Genomic DNA, 20,333 nt, shown 5'->3' with positions numbered 1-20,333 from the left:
TGTGTTCTACTATGGTGCTTTTCCTGTTTCCGCCTACGGCACCACGCGACATAGCTTTGCAGACGATAAGCACAACCGTTTCAGAGAGAAGAGCGGCCAATGTGACGATCTGGCTCTAAGTCGATTCGATAACAAATGACGAAAAAGGACGGATTTCTCAGGTTATTACTACATATGAACACTTTTCAGATTCTCCCGTGCAACTCGGCTGCTAGTCCTCCTTTCATGCTGAATCTTATGCTCCTAGCTCATGTCCAAGGCACCAAAGCCAGCTAAAAGGTCCATATTCAATACCTATAACTTGAATTGTACTACTACTTACTGGCTATTACATCAACTTAGAAGCTTGATCTGTGTTCTACTATGGTGCTTTTATTGTCTCCTCACACCGCAGCACGCGACATAGCTTTGCAGACGATAAGTACAACCGTTTCAGAGTGAAGAGCGGCCAATGTGACGATCTGGCTTTATGTCGATTCGATAACAAATGACGAAAACAGACGGATTTCTCAGGTTTTTACTACATATGAACACTTTTCACATTCTCCCGTGCAACTCGGCTGCTAGTCCTCCTTTCATGCTGAATCTTATGCTCCTAGCTCATGTCCAAGGCACCAAAGCCAGCTAAAAGGTCCATATTCAATACCTATAACTTGAATTGTACTACTACTTACTGGCTATTACATCAACTTAGATGCTTCATCTGTGTTCTACTATGGTGATTTTAGTGTCTCCACATACCGCTGCACGCAACATAGCTTTGCAGACGATATGTACAACCGTTTCAGACAGAAGAGCGGCCAATGTGGCGATCTGGCTTTAAGTCGATTCGATAACAAATGACGAAAACGGACGGATTTCTCATTTTTGTACTACATATGAACACTTTTCACATTCTCACGTGCAACTCGGCTGATAGTCCTCCTTTCATGCAGAATCTTAAGGTCCTAGCTCATGTCCAAGGTACCGAAGCCAGCTAAAAAGTCAATAATCGATACCTAAAACTTGAATTGTTCGACTTCTTACTGGCTATTGCATCAACTTAGAAGCTTCGTCTGTGTTCTACTGTGGTGCTTTTAGTGTCTCCGCATACCGCAGCACGCGACATAGCTTTGCGGACGATAAGTACAACCGCTTCAGAGAGAAGAGCGGCCAATGTGACGATCTGGCTTTAAGTCGATTCGATAACAAATGACGAAAACGGACGGATTTCTCAGGTTTTTACTACATATGAACACTTTTCACATTCTCCCGTGCAACTCTGCTGCTAGTCCTCCTTTTATTCAGAATCTTAAAGTCCTAGCTCATGTCCAAGGCACGAAAGCCAGCTAAAAGGTCAATATTCAATACCTAAAACTTGAATTGTACTACTTCTTACTGGCTATTACATCAACTTAGAAGCTTGATCTGTGTTCTACTATGGTGCTTTTAGTGTCTCAGCATACCGCAGTACGCGACATAGCTTTGCAGACGATAAGTACAACCGTTTCAGAGAGAAGAGCGGCCAATGTGACGATCTGGCTTTAAGTCGATTCGATAACAAATGACGAAAACGGACGGATTTCTCTGGTTTTTACTACATATGAACACTTTTCACATTCTCCCGTTCAACTGGGCTGCTAGTCCTCCTTTTATGCAGAATCTTTAAGTCCTAGCTCATGTCCAAGGCACGAAAGCCAGCTAAAAATTTAATAATCGATACCTAAATCTTGATTCGGACTACTTCTTACTGGCTATTACATCAACTTAGAAGCTTCGTCTGTGTTCTACTATGGTGCTTTTCCTGTTTCCGCCTACGGCAACTAGCGACATAGCTTTGCAGACGATAAGCACAACCGTTTCAGAGAGAAGAGCGGCCAATGTGACGATCTGGCTTTAAGTCGATTCGATAACAAATGACGAAAAAGGACGGATTTCTCAGGGTATTACTACATATGAACACTTTTCACATTCTCCCGTGCAACTCGGCTGCTAGTCCTCGTTTCATGCAGAATCTTAAGGTCCTAGCTCATGTCCAAGGCACCAAAGCCAGCTAAAAGGTCCATATTCAATACCTAAAACTTGAATTCTACTACTTCTTACTGGCTATTACATCAACTTAGAAGCTTGATCTGTGTTCTACTATGGTGCTTTTAGTGTCTCAGCATACCGCAGTACGCGACATAGCTTTGCAGACGATAAGTACAACCGTTTCAGAGAGAAGAGCGGCCAATGTGACGATCTGGCTTTATGTCGATTCCATAACAAATGACGAAAACGGACGGATTTCTCAGGTTTTTACTACATATGAACACTTTTCACATTCTCCCGTGTAACTCGGCTGCTAGTCCTCCTTTCATGCAGAATCTTAAGGTCCTAGCTCATGTCCAAGGCACCAAAGCCAGCTAAAATGTCAATAACCGATACCTAAAACTTGAAATGTACTACTTCTTACTGGCTATTACGTCATCTTAGGAGCTTCATCTGTGTTCTACTGTGGTGCTTTTAGTGTCTCCGAATACAGCAGTACGCGACATAGCTTTGCAGACGATACGTACAACCGTTTCAGAGAGAAGAGCGGCCAATGTGACGATCTGACTTTAAGTCGATTCAATAACAAATGACGAAAACGGACGGATGTCTCAGGTTTTTACTACATGTAAACACTTTTCACATTCTCCCGTGCAACTGGGCTGCTAGTCCTCCTTTTATGCAGAATCTTAAAGTCCTAGCTCATGTCCAAGGCAAAAGCCAGCTAAAAAGTCAATAATCGATACATAAAACTTGAATTGTACTACTTCTTACTGGCTATTACATCAACTTAGATGCTTCATCTGTGTTCTACTATGGTGATTTTAGTGTCTCCGCATACCGCAGCACGCGACATAGCTTTGCAGACGATAAGTACAACCGTTTCAGAGAGAAGAGCGGCCAATGTGACGATCTGGCTTTAAGTCGATTCGATAACAAATGACGAAAACGGACCGATTTCTCAGGTTTTTACTACATATGAACACTTTTCAAATTCTCCCGTGCAACTCGGCTGCTAGTCCTCCTTTCATGCAGAATCTTAAGGTCCTAGCTCATGTCCAAGGCACCAAAGCCAGCTAAAAGGTCAATAATCGATTCCTAAAACTTGAATTGTACTACTTCTTACTAGCTATTACATCAACTTAGAAGCTTCATCTGTGTTCTACTGTGGTTCTTTTAGTGTCTCAGCATACCGCAGTACGCGACATAGATTTGCAGACGATAAATACAACCGTTTCAGAGAGAAGAGCGGAGAATGTGACGATCTGGCTTTAAGCCGATTCAATAACAAATAACAAAAACGGACGGATGTCTCAGGTTTTTACTACATGTGAACGCTTTTCACATTCTCCCGTGCAACTCGGCTGCTAGTCCTCCTTTTATGCAGAATCTTTAAGTCATAGCTCATGTCCAAGGCACCAAAGCCAGCTAAAAAGTCAATAATCGATATCTAAAACTTGAATTGTACTACTTCTTACTGGCTATTACATCAACTTAGAAGCTTCATCTGTGTTCTACTACGGTGCTTTTAGTTTCTCCGCATATCGCAGCACGCGACATAGTTTTGCACTCGATAAGCACAACCGTTTCAGAGAGAAGAGCGGCCAATGTGACGATGTGACTTTAAGTCGATTCGATAACAAATGACGAAAACGGACGGATTTCTCAGGTTTTTACTACATATGAACACTTTTCACATTCTCCCGTGCAACTCGGCTGCCAGTCCTCCTTTCATGCAGAATCTTAAGGTCCTAGCTCATGTCCAAGGCACCAAAGCCAGCTAAAAAGTCAATAATCGATACCTAAAACTTGAATTGTACTACTTCTTACTGGCTATTACATCAACTTAGAAGCTTCATCTGTGTTCTACTATGGTGCTTCTAGTGTCTCCACATACCGCAGCACGCGACATAGCTTTGCAGACGATAAGTACAACCGTTTCAGAGAGAAGAGTAGCCAATGTGACGATTTGGCTTTAAGTCGATTCGATAACAAATGTCGAAAACGGACGGATTTCTCATGTTTTTACTACATATGAAAACTTTTCACAGTCTCCCGTGCAACTCGGCTGCTAGTCCTTCTTTCATGCAGAATGTAAAGGTCCTAGCTCATGTCCAAGGCACCAAAGCCAGCTAAAAAGTCAATAATCGAAACCTAAAACTTGAATTGTACTACTTCTTACTGGCTATTACATCAACTTAGAAGCTTGATCTGTGTTCTACTATGGGGCTTTTAGTGTCTCAGCATACCGCAGTACGCGACATAGCTTTGCAGACGTAAGTACAACCGTTTCAGAGAGAAGAGCGGCCAATGTGACGATCTGGCTTTAAGTCGATTCGACAACAAATGACGAAAACGAACGGATTTCTCAGGTTTTTACTACATATGAACACTTTTCACATTCTCCCGTACAACTCGGCTGCTAGTCCTCCATTCATGCAGAATCTTAAGGTCCTAGCTCATGTCCAAGGCACCAAAGCCAGCTAAAAGTTCCATATTCAATACCTAAAACTTGAATTGTACTACTTCTTACTGGCTATTACATCAACTTAGAAGCTTGATCTGTGTTCTACTATGGTGCTTTTAGTGTCTCAGCATGCCGCAGCACGCGACATAGCTTTTCAGACGATAAGCACAACCGTTTCAGAGAGAAGAGCGGCCAATGTGACGATCTGGCTTTAAGTCGATTCGATAACAAATGACGAAAAAGGACGGATTTCTCAGGGTATTACTACATATGAACACTTTTCACATTCTCCCGTGCAACTCGGCTGCTAGTCCTCGTTTCATGCAGAATCTTAAGGTCCTAGCTCATGTCCAAGGCACCAAAGCCAGCTAAAAGGTCCATATTCAATACCTAAAACTTGAATTCTACTACTTCTTACTGGCTATTACATCAACTTAGAAGCTTGATCTGTGTTCTACTATGGTGCTTTTAGTGTCTCAGCATACCGCAGTACGCGACATAGCTTTGCAGACGATAAGTACAACCGTTTCAGAGAGAAGAGCGGCCAATGTGACGATCTGGCTTTATGTCGATTCCATAACAAATGACGAAAACGGACGGATTTCTCAGGTTTTTACTACATATGAACACTTTTCACATTCTCCCGTGTAACTCGGCTGCTAGTCCTCCTTTCATGCAGAATCTTAAGGTCCTAGCTCATGTCCAAGGCACCAAAGCCAGCTAAAATGTCAATAACCGATACCTAAAACTTGAAATGTACTACTTCTTACTGGCTATTACGTCATCTTAGGAGCTTCATCTGTGTTCTACTGTGGTGCTTTTAGTGTCTCCGAATACAGCAGTACGCGACATAGCTTTGCAGACGATACGTACAACCGTTTCAGAGAGAAGAGCGGCCAATGTGACGATCTGACTTTAAGTCGATTCAATAACAAATGACGAAAACGGACGGATGTCTCAGGTTTTTACTACATGTAAACACTTTTCACATTCTCCCGTGCAACTGGGCTGCTAGTCCTCCTTTTATGCAGAATCTTAAAGTCCTAGCTCATGTCCAAGGCAAAAGCCAGCTAAAAAGTCAATAATCGATACATAAAACTTGAATTGTACTACTTCTTACTGGCTATTACATCAACTTAGATGCTTCATCTGTGTTCTACTATGGTGATTTTAGTGTCTCCGCATACCGCAGCACGCGACATAGCTTTGCAGACGATAAGTACAACCGTTTCAGAGAGAAGAGCGGCCAATGTGACGATCTGGCTTTAAGTCGATTCGATAACAAATGACGAAAACGGACCGATTTCTCAGGTTTTTACTACATATGAACACTTTTCAAATTCTCCCGTGCAACTCGGCTGCTAGTCCTCCTTTCATGCAGAATCTTAAGGTCCTAGCTCATGTCCAAGGCACCAAAGCCAGCTAAAAGGTCAATAATCGATTCCTAAAACTTGAATTGTACTACTTCTTACTAGCTATTACATCAACTTAGAAGCTTCATCTGTGTTCTACTGTGGTTCTTTTAGTGTCTCAGCATACCGCAGTACGCGACATAGCTTTGCAGACGATAAGTACAACCGTTTCAGAGAGAAGAGCGGCCAATGTGACGATCTGGCTTTAAGTCGATTCGATAACAAATGACGAAAACGGACGGATTTCTCTGGTTTTTACTACATATGAACACTTTTCACATTCTCCCGTTCAACTGGGCTGCTAGTCCTCCTTTTATGCAGAATCTTTAAGTCCTAGCTCATGTCCAAGGCACGAAAGCCAGCTAAAAATTTAATAATCGATACCTAAATCTTGATTCGGACTACTTCTTACTGGCTATTACATCAACTTAGAAGCTTCGTCTGTGTTCTACTATGGTGCTTTTCCTGTTTCCGCCTACGGCAACTAGCGACATAGCTTTGCAGACGATAAGCACAACCGTTTCAGAGAGAAGAGCGGCCAATGTGACGATCTGGCTTTAAGTCGATTCGATAACAAATGACGAAAAAGGACGGATTTCTCAGGGTATTACTACATATGAACACTTTTCACATTCTCCCGTGCAACTCGGCTGCTAGTCCTCGTTTCATGCAGAATCTTAAGGTCCTAGCTCATGTCCAAGGCACCAAAGCCAGCTAAAAGGTCCATATTCAATACCTAAAACTTGAATTCTACTACTTCTTACTGGCTATTACATCAACTTAGAAGCTTGATCTGTGTTCTACTATGGTGCTTTTAGTGTCTCAGCATACCGCAGTACGCGACATAGCTTTGCAGACGATAAGTACAACCGTTTCAGAGAGAAGAGCGGCCAATGTGACGATCTGGCTTTATGTCGATTCCATAACAAATGACGAAAACGGACGGATTTCTCAGGTTTTTACTACATATGAACACTTTTCACATTCTCCCGTGTAACTCGGCTGCTAGTCCTCCTTTCATGCAGAATCTTAAGGTCCTAGCTCATGTCCAAGGCACCAAAGCCAGCTAAAATGTCAATAACCGATACCTAAAACTTGAAATGTACTACTTCTTACTGGCTATTACGTCATCTTAGGAGCTTCATCTGTGTTCTACTGTGGTGCTTTTAGTGTCTCCGAATACAGCAGTACGCGACATAGCTTTGCAGACGATAAGTACAACCGTTTCAGAGAGAAGAGCGGCCAATGTGACGATCTGACTTTAAGTCGATTCAATAACAAATGACGAAAACGGACGGATGTCTCAGGTTTTTACTACATGTAAACACTTTTCACATTCTCCCGTGCAACTGGGCTGCTAGTCCTCCTTTTATGCAGAATCTTAAAGTCCTAGCTCATGTCCAAGGCAAAAGCCAGCTAAAAAGTCAATAATCGATACATAAAACTTGAATTGTACTACTTCTTACTGGCTATTACATCAACTTAGATGCTTCATCTGTGTTCTACTATGGTGATTTTAGTGTCTCCGCATACCGCAGCACGCGACATAGCTTTGCAGACGATATGTACAAACGTTTCAGAGAGAAGAGCGGCCAATGTGACCATCTGGCTTTAAGTAGATTCGATAACAAATGACGAAAACGGACGGATTTCTCAGGTTTTTAATACATATGAACACTTTTCACATTCTGACGTGCAACTCGGCTGCTAGTCCTCCTTTCATGCAGAATCTTAAGGTCCTAGCTCATGTCCAAGGTACCGAAGCCAGATAAAAAGACGATAATCGATACCTAAAACTTGAATTGTTCTACTTCTTACTGGCTATTGCACCAACTTAGAAGCTTCACCTGTGTTCTACTATGGTGATTTTAGTGTCTCCGCATACCGCAGCACGCGACATAGCTTTGCAGACGATAAGTACAACCATTTCAGAGAGAAGAGCGCCCAATGTGACGATCTGGCTTTAAGTCGATTCGATAACAAATGACGAAAACGGACGAATTTCTCAGGTTTTTACTACATATGAACACTTTTCACATTCTCCCGTGCAACTCGGCTGCTAGTCCTCCTTTCATGCAGAATGTCAAGGTCCTAGCTCATGGCCAAGGCACCAATGCCAGTTAAAAAGTCAATAATCGATACCTAAAACTTGAATTGTACTACTTCTTACTGGCTATTACATCAACTTAGAAGCTTCATCTGTGTTCTACTACGGTGCTTTTAGTTTCTCCGCATACCGCAGCATGCGACATAGTTTTGCAGACGATAAGTACAACCATTTCAGAGAGAGGAGCTGCCAATGTGACGATCTGGCTTTAAGTCGATTCGATAACAAATGACGAAAAAGGACGGATTTCTCAGGTTATTACTACATATGAACACTTTTCACATTCTCCCGTGCAACTCGGCTGCTAGTCCTCCTATTATATAGAATCTTAAAGTCCTAGCTCATGTCCAAGGCACCAAAGCCAGCTAAAAAGTCAATAATCGATACCTAAAACTTGAATTGTACTACTTCTTACTGGCTATTACATCAACTTAGAAGCTTGATCTGTGTTCTACTATGGTGCTTTTAGTGTCTCAGCATACCGCAGTACGCGACATAGCTTTGCAGACGATAAGTACAACCGTTTCAGAGAGAAGAGCGGCCAATGTGACGATCTGGCTTTAAGTCGATTCGATAACAAATGACGAAAACGGACGGATTTCTCAGGTTTTTGCTACATATGAACACTTTTCACATTCTCCCGTGCAACTCGGCTGCTAGTCCACCTTTCATGCAGAATCTTAAGGTCCTAGCTCATGTCGAATGCACCAAAGCCAGCTAAAAAGTCAATAATCGATACCTAATACTTGAATTGTACTACTTCTTACTGGCTATTGCACCAACTTAGAAGCTTCACCTGTGTTCTACTATGGTGATTTTAGTGTCTCCGCATACCGCAGCACGCGACATAGCTTTGCAGACGATAAGTACAACCATTTCAGAGAGAAGAGCGCCCAATGTGACGATCTGGCTTTAAGTCGATTCGATAACAAATGACGAAAACGGACGAATTTCTCAGGTTTTTACTACATATGAACACTTTTCACATTCTCCCGTGCAACTCGGCTGCTAGTCCTCCTTTTATGCAGAATGTCAAGGTCCTAGCTCATGGCCAAGGCACCAATGCCAGTTAAAAAGTCAATAATCGATACCTAAAACTTGAATTGTACTACTTCTTACTGGCTATTACATCAACTTAGAAGCTTCATCTGTGTTCTACTACGGTGCTTTTAGTTTCTCCGCATACCGCAGCATGCGACATAGTTTTGCAGACGATAAGTACAACCATTTCAGAGAGAAGAGCTGCCAATGTGACGATCTGGCTTTAAGTCGATTCGATAACAAATGACGAAAAAGGACGGATTTCTCAGGTTATTACTACATATGAACACTTTTCACATTCTCCCATGCAACTCGGCTGCTAGTCCTCCTATTATATAGAATCTTAAAGTCCTAGCTCATGTCCAAGGCACCAAAGCCAGCTAAAAAGTCAATAATCGATACCTAAAACTTGAATTGTACTACTTCTTACTGGCTATTACATCAACTTAGAAGCTTGATCTGTGTTCTACTATGGTGCTTTTAGTGTCTCAGCATACCGCAGTACGCGACATAGCTTTGCAGACGATAAGTACAACCGTTTCAGAGAGAAGAGCGGCCAATGTGACGATCTGGCTTTAAGTCGATTCGATAACAAATGACGAAAACGGATGGATTTCTAAGGTTTTTACTACATATGAACACTTTTCACATTCTGACGTGCAACTCGGCTGCTAGTCCTCCTTTCATGCAGATTCTTAAGGTCCTAGCTCATGTCCAAGGTACCGAAGCCAGCTAAAAAGACAATAATCGATACCTAAAACTTGAATTGTTCTACTTCTTACTGGCTATTGCATCAACTTGGAAGCTTCATCTGTGTTCTACTATGGTGATTTTAGTGTCTCCGCATACCGCAGCACGCGACATAGCTTTGCAGACGATAAGTACAAGCGTTTCAGAGAGAAGAGCGGCCAATGTGACGATCTGGCTTTTAGTCGATTCGATAACAAATGACGAAAACGGACTGATTTCTCAGGTTTTTACTACATATGAACACTTTTCACATTCTCCCGTGCAACTCGGCTGCTAGTCCTCCTTTCATGCAGAATGTCAAGGTCCTAGGTCATGGCCAAGGCACCAAAGCCAGTTAAAAAGTCAATAATCGATACCTAAAACTTGAATTGTACTACTTCTTACTGGCTATTACATCAACTTAGAAGCTTCGTCTGTGTTCTACTATGGTGCTTTTCCTGTTTCCGCCTACGGCAACACGTGACATAGCTTTGCAGACGATAAGTACAACCGTTTCAGAGAGAAGAGCGGCCAATGTGACGAACTGGCTTTAAGTCGATTCGATAACAAATGACGAAAACGGACGGTTTTCTCAGGTTTTTACTATATATGAACACTTTTCACATTCTCCCGTGCAACTCGGCTGCTAGTCCTCCTTCCATGGAGAATCTTAAGGTCCTAGCTCATGTCCAAGGCACCAAAGCCAGCTAAAAAGTCAATAATCGATACGTAAAACTTGAATTGTACTACTTCTTACTGGCTATTACATCAACTTAGAAGCTTCATCTGTGTTCTACTACGGTGCTTTTAGTTTCTCCACATACCGCAGCACGCGACATAGTTTTGCAGACGATAAGTACAACCGTTTCAGAGAGAAGAGCGGCCAATGTGACGATCTGGCTTTAAGACGATTCGATAACAAATGACGAAAACGGACGGATTTCTTAGGTTTTTACTACATATGAACACTTTTCACATTCTCCCGTGGAACTCGGCTGCTAGTCCACCTTTCATGCAGAATCTTAAGGTCCTAGCTCATGTCCAATGCACCAAAGCCAGCTAAAAATTCAATAATCGATACCTAAAACTTGAATTGTACTGCTTCTTACTGGCTATTACATCAACTTAGAAACTTCGTCTGTGTTCTACTATGGTGCTTTTAGTGTCTCCACATAGCGCAGCACGCGACATTGCTTTGCAGACGATAAGAACAACCGTTTCAGAGAGAAGAGCGGCCAATGTGACGATCTGGCTTTACGTCGATTCGATAACAAATGACTAAAACGGACGGATTTCTCAGGTTTTTACTACATATGAACACTTTTCACATTCTCCCGTGCAACTCGGCTGCTAGTCCTCCTTTCATGCAGAATCTTAAGGTCCTAGCTCATGTCCAAGGCACCAAAGCCAGCTAAAAAGTCAATAACCGATACCTAAAACTTGAATTGTACTACTTCTTACTGGCTATTTCATCATCTTAGGAGCTTCATCTGTGTTCTACTATGGTGCTTTTAGTGTCTCCGAATACCGCAGTACGCGACACAGCTTTGCAGACGATAAGTACAACCGTTTCAGAGAGAAGAGCGGCCAATATGACGATCTGGCTTTAAGTCGATTTAATAACAAATGACGAAAACGAACGGATTTCTCAGGTTTTTACTACATATGAACACTTTTCACATTCTCCCGTGCAACTCGGCTGCTAGTCCTCCTTTCATGCAGAATCTTAAGGTCCTAGCTCATGTCCAAGGCACCAAAGCCAGCTAAAAAGTCAATAATCAATACCTAAAACTTGAATTGTACTACTTCTTACTGGCTATTACATCAACTTAGAAGCTTGATCTGTGTTCTACTATGGTGCTTTTAGTGTCTCCGCATACCGCAGCACGGGACATAGCTTTGCGGACGATAAGTACAACCGCTTCAGAGAGAAGAGCGGCCAATGTGACGATCTGGCTTTAAGTCGATTCGATAACAAATGACGAAAACGGACGGATTTCTCAGGTTTTTACTACATATGAACACTTTTCACATTCTCCCGTGCAACTCTGCTGCTAGTCCTCCTTTTATTCAGAATCTTAAAGTCCTAGCTCATGTCCAAGGCACGAAAGCCAGCTAAAAGGTCAATATTCAATACCTAAAACTTGAATTGTACTACTTCTTACTGGCTATTACATCAACTTAGAAGCTTGATCTGTGTTCTACTATGGTGCTTTTAGTGTCTCAGCATACCGCAGTACGCGACATAGCTTTGCAGACGATAAGTACAACCGTTTCAGAGAGAAGAGCGGCCAATGTGACGATCTGGCTTTAAGTCGATTCGACAACAAATGACGAAAACGAACGGATTTCTCAGGTTTTTACTACATATGAACACTTTTCACATTCTCCCGTGCAACTCGGCTGCTAGTCCTCCATTCATGCAGAATCTTAAGGTCCTAGCTCATGTCCAGGGCACCAAAGCCAGCTAAAAAGTCAATAATCAATACCTAAAACTTGAATTGTACTACTTCTTACTGGCTATTACATCAACTTACAAGCTTCATCTGTGTTCTACTACGGTGCTTTTAGTTTCTCCGCATACCGCAGCACGCGACACAGTTTTGCAGACGATAAGTAGAACCGTTTCAGAGAGAAGAGCGGCCAATGTGACGATCTGGCTTTAAGTCGATTCGATAACAAATGACGAAAACGGACGGATTTCTCAGGTTTTTACTACATATGAACAATTTTCACACTCTCCCGTGGAACTCGGCTGCTAGTCCACCTTTCATGCAGAATCTTAAGGACCTAGCTCATGTCCAATGCACCAAAGCTAGCTAAAAAGTCAATAATCGATACCTAAAACTTGAATTGTACTACATCTTACTGGATATTACATCAACTTAGAAGCTTCATCTGTGTTCTACTGTGGTGATTTTAGTGTCACCGCATACCGCAGCACGTGACATAGGTTTGCAGACGATAAGTACAACCGTTTCAGAGGGAAGAGCGGCCAATGTGACGATCTGGCTTGAAGTCGATTCGATAACAGATGACGAAAGCGGACGGATTTCTCAGGTTTTTACTACATATGAACACTTTTCACATTCTCCCGTGCAACTCGGCTGCTAGTCCTCCTTTCATGCGGAATCTTAAGGTCCTAGCTCATGTCCAAGGCACCAAAGCCAGCTAAAAAGACAATAACCGATACCTAAAACTTGAATTGTACTTCTTCTTACTGGCTATTACGTCATCTTAGGAGCTTCATCTGTGTTCTACTGTGGTGCTTTTAGTGTCTCCGAATACAGCAGTACGCGACATAGCTTTGCAGACGATACGTACAACCGCTTCAGAGAGAAGAGCGGCCAATGTGACGATCTGACTTTAAGTCGATTCAATAACAAATGACGAAAACGGACGGATGTCTCAGGTTTTTACTACATGTAAACACTTTTCACATTCTCCCGTGCAACTGGGCTGCTAGTCCTCCTTTTATGCAGAATCTTAAAGTCCTAGCTCATGTCCAATGCACCAAAGCCAGCTAAAAAGTCAATAATCGATACCTAAAACTTGAATTGTACTACTTCTTACTGGCTATTACATCAACTTAGAAGCTACGTCTGTCTTCTACTATGGTGCTTTTAGTGTCTCCACATACCGCAGCACGCGACATAGCTTTGCAGACGATAAGTACAACCGTTTTAGAGGGAAGAGCGGCCAATGTGACGATCTGGCTTTAAGTCGATTCGATAATAAATGACGAAAACGGTCGGATTTCTCAGGTTTTTACTACATATGAACACTTTTCACATTCTCCCGTGGAACTCGGCTGCTAGTCCAGCAGAATCTTAAGGTCCTAGCTCATGTCCAATGCACCAAAGCCAGCTAAAAAGTCAATAATCGATACCTAAAACTTGAATTGTACTACTTCTTACTGGCTATTACATCAACTTAGAAGCTTCGTCTGTGTTCTACTATGGTGCTTTTAGTGTCTCCACATAGCGCGGCACGCGCCATAGCTTTGCAGACGATAAGTACAACCGTTTCAGAGAGAAGAGCGGCCAATGTGACGATCTGGCTTTACGTCGATTCGATAACAAATGACGAAAACGGACGGATTTCTCAGGTTTTTACTACATATGACCACTTTTCACATTCTCCCGTGCAACTCGGCTGCTATTCCTCCTTTCATGCAGAATCTTAAGGCCCTAGCTCATGTCCAAGGCACCAAAGCCAGCTAAAAAGTCAATAATCAATACCTAAAACTTGAATTGTACTACTTCTTACTGGCTATTACATCAACTTAGAAGCTTCATCTGTGTTCTACTATGGTGCTTTTAGTTTCTCCGCATACCGCAGCATGCGACATAGTTTTGCAGACGATAAGTACAACCATTTCAGAGAGAAGTGCTGCCAATGTGACGATCTGGCTTTAAGTCGATTCGATAACAAATGACGAAAAAGGACGGATTTCTCAGGTTATTACTACATATGAACACTTTTCACATTCTCCCGTGCAACTCGGCTGCTAGTCCTCCTATTATGCAGAATCTTAAAGTCCTAGCTCATGTCCAAGGCACCAAAGCCAGCTAAAAAGTCAATAATCGATACCTAAAACTTAAATTGGACTACTTCTTACTGGGTATTACATCAACTTAGAAGCTTTATCTGTGTTCTATTATGGTGCTTTTCCTGTTTCCGCCTACGGCAACACGCGACATAGCTTTGCAGACGATAAGTAAAACCGTTTCAGAGAGAAGAGCGGCCAATGTGACGATCTGGCTTTAAGTCGATTCGATAACAAATGAGGAAAACGGACGGATTTCTCAGGTTTTTACTACATATGAACACTTTTCACATTCTCCCGTGCAACTAGGCTGCTAGTCCTCCTTTCACGCAGAATCTTAAGGTCCTAGCTCATGTCCGAGGCACCAAAGCCAGCTAAAAAGTCAATAACCGATACCTAAAACTTGAAATGTACTACTTCTTACTGGCTATTACGTCATCTTAGGAGCTTCATCTGTGTTCTACTGTGGTGCTTTTAGTGTCTCCGAATACAGCAGTACGCGACATAGCTTTGCAGACGATACGTACAACCGCTTCAGAGAGAAGAGCGGCCAATGTGACGATCTGACTTTAAGTCGATTCAATAACAAATGACGAAAAAGGACGGATTTCTCAGGTTTTTACTACATATGAACACTTTTCACATTCTCCCATGCAACTCGGCTGCTAGTCCTCCTTTCATTCAGAATCTTAGTGTCCTAGCACATGTCCAAGGCACCAAAGCCAGCTAAAAGGTCAATATTCAATACCTAACACTTGAATTGTACTACTTCTTACTGGCTATTACACCAACTTAAAAGCTTGATCTGTGTTCTACTATGGTGCTTTTAGTGTCTCAGTATACCGCAGTACGCGACATAGCTTTGCAGACGATAAGTACAACCGTTTCAGTGAGAAGAGTGGCCAATGTGACGATCTGGCTTTAAGTCGATTCGATAACAAATGACGAAAACGGACGGATTTCTCAGGTTTTTGCTACATATGAACACTTTTCACATTCTCCCGTGCAACTCGGCTGCTAGTCCACCTTTCATGCAGAATATTAAGGTCCTAGCTCATGTCCAATGCACCAAAGCCAGCTATAAAGTCAATAATCGATACCTAAAACTTAAATTGTACTACTTCTTACTGGATATTACATCAACTTAGAATCTTCATCTGTGTTCTACTGTGGTGATTTTAGTGTCTCCGCATACCGCAGCACGTGACATAGCTTTGCAGACGATAAGTACAACCGTTTCAGAGAGAAGAGCGGCCATTTTGACGATCTGGCTTTAAGTCGATTCGATAACAAATGACGAAAACGGATGGATTTCTAAGGTTTTTACTACATATGAACACTTTTCACATTCTCCCGTGCAACTCGGCTGCTAGTCCTCCTTTCATGAAGAATGTTAAGGTCCTAGCTCATGTCCAAGGCACCAAAGCCAGCTAAAAATTCATTATTCAGTACCTTATACTTGAATTTTACTACTTCTTACTGGCTATTACATCAACTTAGAAGCTTGATCTGTGTTCTACTATGGTGCTTTTAGTGTCTCAGCATACCGCAGCACGCGACATAGCTTTGCAGACGATAAGTACAACCGTTTCAGAGAGAAGAGCGGCCAATGTGACGATCTGGCTTTAAGTCGATTCGATAACAAATGAGGAAAACGGACGGATTTCTCAGGTTTTTACTACATATGAACACTTTTCACATTCTCCCGTGCAACTCGGTTGCTAGTCCTCCTTTCATGCAGAATCTTAAGGTCCTAGCTCATGTCCAAGGCACCAAAGCCAGCTAAAAAGTCAATAACCGATACCTAAAACTTGAATTGTACTACTTCTTACTGGCTATTACATCATCTTAGGAGCTTCATCTGTGTTCTACTATGGTGCTTTTAGTGTCTCCGAATACCGCAGTACGCGACATAGCTTTGCAGACGATAAGTACAACCGTTTCAGAGAGAAGAGCGGCCAATCTGACGATCTGGCTTTAAGTCGATTCGATAACAAATGACGAAAACGAACGGATTTCTCAGGTTTTTACTACATATGACCACTTTTCACGTTCTCCCGTGCAACTCGGCTGCTAGTCCTCCTTTCATGCAGAATCTTAAGGTCCTAGCTCATGTCCAAAGCACCAAAGCCAGCTAAAAAGTCAATAATCAATACCTAAAACTTGAATTGTACTACTTCTTACTGGCTATTACATCTACTTAGAAGCTTCATCTGTGTTCTACTACGGTGCTTTTAGTTTCTCCGCATACCGCAGCAAGCGACATAGTTTTGCAGACGATAAGTACAACCATTTCAGAGAGAAGTGCTGCCAATGTGACGATCTGGCTTTAAGTCGATTCGATAACAAATGACAAAAAAGGACGGATTTCTCAGATTATTACTACATATGAACACTTTTCACATTCTCCCGTGCAACTCGGCTGCTAGTCCTCCTATTATGCAGAATCTTAAAGTCCTAGCTCATGTCCAAGGCACCAAAGCCAGCTAAAAAGTCAATAATCGATACCTAAAACTTGAATTGGACTACTTCTTACTGGGTATTACATCAACTTAGAAGTTTCATCTGTGTTCTATTATGGTGCTTCTCCTGTTTCCGCCTACGGCAACACGCGACATAGCTTTGCAGACGATAAGTACAACCGTTTCAGAGAGAAGAGCGGCCAATGTGACGATCTGGCTTTAAGTCGATTCGATAACAAATGAGGAAAACGGACGGATTTCTCAGGTTTTTACTACATATGAACACTTTTCACATTCTCCCGTGCAACTCGGCTGCTAGTCCTCCTTTAATGCAGAATCTTAAGGTCCTAGCTCATGTCCAAGGCACCAAAGCCAGCTAAAAAGTCAATAACCGATACCTAAAACTTGAATTGTACTTCTTCTTACTGGCTATTACATCATCTTAGAAGCCTCATCTGTGTTCTACTATGGTGCTTTTAGTGTCTCCGAATACCGTAGTACGCGACATAGCTTTGCAGACGATAAGTACAACCGTTTCAGAGAGAAGAGCCGCCAATGTGACGATCTGGCTTTAAGTCGATTCGATAACAAATGACGAAAACGGACGGATTTCTCAGGTTTTTGCTACATATGAACACTTTTCACATTCTCCCGTGCAACTCGGCTGCTAGTCCACCTTTCATGCAGAATATTAAGGTCCTAGCTCATGTCCAATGCACCAAAGCCAGCTAAAATGTCAATAATCGATACCTAAAACTTGAATTGTACTACTTCTTACTGGCTATTACATCAACTTAGAATCTTCATCTGTGTTCTACTGTGGTGATTTTAGTGTCTCCGCATACCGCAGCACGTGACATAGCTTTGCAGACGATAAGTACAACCGTTTCAGAGAGAAGAGCGGCCAATGTGACGATCTGGCTTTAAGTCGATTCGATAACAAATGACGAAAACGGATGGATTTCTAAGGTTTTTACTACATATGAACACTTTTCACATTCTCCCGTGCAACTCGGCTGCTAGTCCTCCTTTCATGAAGAATGTTAAGGTCCTAGCTCATGTCCAAGGGACCAAAGCCAGCTAAAAAGTCAATAATCGATACCTTAAACTTGAATTGTACTACTTCTTACTGGGTATTACATCAACTTAGAAGCTTCACCTGTGTTCTACTATGGTGCTTTTAGTGTCTCCGCATACCGCAGCACGCGACATAGCTTTGCAGACGATAAGTACATCCGTTTCAAAGAGAAGAGCGGCCAATTTGACGATCTGGCTTTAAGTCGATTCGATAACAAATGACGAAAACGGATGGATTTCTAAGGTTTTTACTACATATGAACACTTTTCACATTCTCCCGTGCAACTCGGCTGCTAGTCCTCCTTTCATGAAGAATGTTAAGGTCCTAGCTCATGTCCAAGGCACCAAAGCCAGCTAAAAATTCATTATTCAGTACCTTATACTTGAATCTTACTACTTCTTACTGGCTATTACATCAACTTAGAAGCTTGATCTGTGTTCTACTATGGTGCTTTTAGTGTCTCAGCATACCGCAGCACGCGACATAGCTTTGCAGACGATAAGTACAACCGTTTCAGAGAGAAGAGCGGCCAATGTGACGATCTGGCTTTAAGTCGATTCGATAACAAATGACGAAAACGGACGGATTTCTAAGGTTTTTACTACATATGAACACTTTTCTCATTCTCCCGTGCAACTCGGTTGCTAGTCCTCCTTTCATGCAGAATCTTAAGGTCCTAGCTAATGTCCAAGGCACCAAAGCCAGCTAAAACGTCAATAACCGATACCTAAAACTTGAATTGTACTACTTCTTACTGGCTATTACATCATCTTAGGAGCTTCATCTGTGTTCTACTATGGTGCTTTTAGTGTCTACGAATACCGCAGTACGCGACATAGCTTTGCAGACGATAAGTACAACCGTTTCAGAGAGAAGAGCGGCCAATGTGACGATCTGGCTTTAAGTCGATTCGATAACAAATGACGAAAACGAACGGATTTCTCAGGTTTTTACTACATATGACCACTTTTCACGTTCTCCCGTGCAACTCGGCTGCTAGTCCTCCTTTCATGCAGAATCTTAAGATCCTAGCTCATGTCCAAGGCACCAAAGCCAGCTAAAAAGTCAATAATCAATACCTAAAACTTGAATTGTACTACTTCTTACTGGGTATTACATCAACTTAGAAGCTTCATCTGTGTTCTACTATGGTGCTTTTCCTGTTTCCGCCTACGGCAACACGCGACATAGCTTTGCAAACTATAAGCACAAACCTTTCAGAGAGAAAAGCGGCCAATGTGACGATCTGGCTTTAAGTCGATTCGATAACAAATGACGAAAAAGGACGGATTTCTCAGGTTATTACTACATATGAACACTTTTCACATTCTCCCGTGCAACTCGGCTGCTTGTCCTCCTTTCATGCACAATCTTAAGGTCCTAGCTCATGTCCAAGGCACCAAAGCCAGCTAAAAGGTCCATATTCAATACCTAAAACTTGAATTGTACTACTTCTTACTGGCTATTACATCAACTTAGAAGCTTGATCTGTGGTCTACTATGGTGCTTTTAGTGTCTCCACATACCGCTGCACGCGACATAGCTTTGCAGACGATATGTACAAACGTTTCAGAGAGAAGAGCGGCCAATGTGACCATCTGGCTTTAAGTCGATTCGATAACAAATGACGAAAACGGACGGATTTCTCTGGTTTTTACTACATATGAACACTTTTCACATTCTGACGTGCAACTCGGCTGCTAGTCCTCCTTTCATGCAGAATCTTAAGGTCCTAGCTCATGTCCAAGGTACCGAAGCCAGCTAAAAAGTCAATAATCGATACCTAAAACTTGAATTGTTCTACTTCTTACTGGCTATTGCATCAACTTAGAAGCTTCATCTGTGTTCTACTATGGTGATTTTAGTGTCTCCGCATACCGCAGCACGCGACATAGCTTTGCAGACGGTAAGTACTACCGTTTCAGGGAGAAGAGCGGCCAATGTGACGATCTGGCTTTAAGTCGATTCAATAACAAATGACGAAAACGGACGGATATCTCAGGTTTTTACTACATATGAACACTTTTCACATTCTCCCGTGGAACTCGGCTGCTAGTCCACCTTTCATGCAGAATCTTAAGGTCCTAGCTCATGTCCAATGCACCAAAGCCAGCTTAAAAGTCAATAATCGATACCTAAAACTTGAATTGTACTACTTCTTACTGGATATTACATCATCTTAGAAGCTTCATCTGTGTTCTACTGCGGTGATTTTAGTGTCACCACATACCGCAGCACGTGACATAGCTTTGCAGACGATAAGTACAACCGTTTCAGAGTGAAGAGCGGCCAATGTGACGATCTGGCTTTAAGTCGATTCGATAACAAATGACGAAAAAGGACGGATTTCTCAGGTTATTACTACATATGAACACTTTTCACATTCTCCCGTGCAACTCGGCTGCTAGTCCTCCTTTCATGCAGAATCTTAAGAACCTAGCTCATGTCCAAGGCACCAAAGCCAGCTAAAAAGTCAA

This window comes from Schistocerca gregaria, unplaced genomic scaffold (assembly GCF_023897955.1).
Source record: "Schistocerca gregaria isolate iqSchGreg1 unplaced genomic scaffold, iqSchGreg1.2 ptg000514l, whole genome shotgun sequence".
Lineage (NCBI taxonomy): Eukaryota > Metazoa > Arthropoda > Insecta > Orthoptera > Acrididae > Schistocerca > Schistocerca gregaria.
The sequence above is the reverse complement of the archived record's forward strand: the minus strand, read 5'-3'. Positions refer to the sequence as shown.